This window comes from Octodon degus, unplaced genomic scaffold (genome assembly GCF_000260255.1).
Source record: "Octodon degus isolate 3935 unplaced genomic scaffold, OctDeg1.0 scaffold00200, whole genome shotgun sequence".
Classification (NCBI taxonomy): Eukaryota; Metazoa; Chordata; class Mammalia; order Rodentia; family Octodontidae; genus Octodon; species Octodon degus.
In genome coordinates, this window is record NW_004524776.1 from 800,432 (window position 1) to 802,807 (window position 2,376).

A 2,376-nucleotide genomic window follows, 5' to 3' on the forward strand; every position below is an offset into this window, starting at 1 on the left:
TTTGATTAATTTCTACATTCGATTGATAAATTCTTTTTAGAATGTCACCACCAGACTTTCATATAGGGTGCCTCCCATGGCAATTTGCAAAGGTATTCTCTTGAGAGAGGGAGTGATCTGGCATTCATACTGGGACATACTTAGTTTGAATGGAGGAAAAGGAAAAAAAAAGACTTTATTATGTGGCCCACCATGCCCAGTTTCTGGCTTGTTTTGGTATTCCCTGGCTGAGCTCAGCTTCGAAATACTCCTGCTTCAGCCTCCCAGAGTGTTAGGGTGTGTTCAGAACAGTGACTGTGCCATTAACAACATTCATTATATAAGTTATCTACACCAATCAGTGGGGCCTTGGTTATACAATATCAACTATTTCCATGTACGCTGGGAAGGGCACCTATACCAGAGTTCTGTTGACTTGAATATTTCTCCTGGAGAACCCCCCTCCCCCAGACTGAACCATAGTGTAGCCATCTTGGGCTTCAGCTTTTCCTGCACTGTGAATGGACACTGGGGCCTCTTCCAAGGTTCGGCTATTATGAATCACACTGCTGTGAACATGAGCTTGCATGGATCACTGTGCTGTGATATCTTCAACTCTTCTGGGAAGATACCAGCAGGGGAATAGCTGGGTCAAATAGAATTTCTAGTTTTAGTTTTTTGAGGAATCTCCATTACATTTTATTCGTAGTAATCCGTATGTTTACAACCTCTCAAAAACTGGGATTATAGGCGTGCACCACCATGCCCAGTCTCAATTGCTGTCTGTGCACCCTGAGGGCGGGACCAAGGATCAAACCCCTGACCCCTGTGCCTTTAATCTGCTGAGCCATTTGGCCGGCCCTCTGTTACTTTTTTTTTTTTTTTTTTTTTTTTGCGGAACTGGGGATTGAACTCAGACCCTTGTGCTTGTCAGACAAGCACTTATTCTACTGAACTATATCATTATTGCCTTTGTTTACTTTTTCTTTTTTTTTGGCCAGCTCAGCCGGCCCTGAGGGCGGGGCTGATGCAGCACGTGGTGCCAGGATCAAAACATGGTCCCCTGCACCTGCCTAAGCTTGCCTGCACAGGCGCTTTAGACCACTGCGCTATCTCGCCGGCCCCTGCCTTCATTTTCTGGCAGCAATTCTTTCCATAAAATGCACGAAGAGTTGCCCAAACACTGATCAGTTTTATATAAATTCAGATTTCTAGCATTTCTTGAAACACACGGAAAACTCTAGCAATACTGAGCTGGCTTCCTGCATGACAGGCATAAACCAGTATTCAAAAGCAGCTGCCCTCTTGTTTTGACAGCTATGATGTCTGTTCTGCAGCTGCCACGCCCCCACCACTCCCTGTCCTCTCCAACAGATACACTGAGAGCCGGTTGCCACTTACTGTTTGCGCTGTCTTTTTTTATTATAGAGCAGTTAAGAATGTTCAATGGTTTGCATGTCTGTGAAAAATAAGGGGCCATGTGTTTCCTTTGGTGAGTCAGCTTCGCTCTCCTGCTCTTGTCCTTGTAGGTGTTTGGTTGTGACTCCAGGTCCCCTCACAGCTTCCCTCTGTGGGCACAGGCTGTTTTGCTTTTGCATGGGACAGATATTTGACTTGAACTACCAAAAGCAGAAAAGGGAACATGTAAACTCACACAATAGCAAAATATAGTGAATAAAATGATTTCAATTATGGCTGGACCCACTTGATTCCAAGGCAGGCACCAGGTGGTCCTGTGAGGAGAGATGCAGGCGAGCATCTATCCTTTCTGTTGAATGACTATGGAAGAGTACACTAAAATACAGAAAACTGGGGAAGGTACTTATGGAGTTGTATAAAAGGGTAGACACAAAACTACAGGTCAAGAGGTAGCCATGGAGAAAAATCAGACTAGAAAGTGAACAGGAAGGGGTTCCTAGTACTGCAATTTGGAAAATTTCTCTATTGAAAACTTCGCCATCCAAATATAGTTAGTTTTCAAGATGGGCTTTTGTAGGATTCCAGGCTGTATCTCATTTTTAAATTCATTTCCATGGATCTCAAAAAATACTTGGATTCTATTCCTCCTGGGCAGTTCATGGATGTATCACTTGTTAAGCATTATTTGCACCAGATCCTTCAGGTATTGTCTTTTGTCACTCTAGAGGAGTTCTTCACAGGGACTTGAAACCTTAAAATCTGTTGATTGATGACAAAATGACAATTAAACTGGCTGACTCTGGCCTTGCTAGAGCTTCTGGGATACCTATTAGAGTATGTACTCATGAGGTAGTGACACTCTGGTACAGATCTCCAGAAGGGCTGCAGGGTCTGTTTGTACCTCTACTCCAGTTGACATTTGGCATATAGGCACCATTTTTGCAGCATTGGCAACTAAGAAACCACTTTCCCATGAGG

General features: G+C 43.8%; 1 pseudogene; it reads left to right on the forward strand.

Annotated features, from left to right (window-relative positions):
* Window positions 1-1,760: 1,760 nt before the first annotated feature.
* Window positions 1,761-2,375, forward strand: LOC101581770 (annotated as a pseudogene).
* The last annotated feature ends 1 nt before the right edge of the window (window position 2,376 follows it).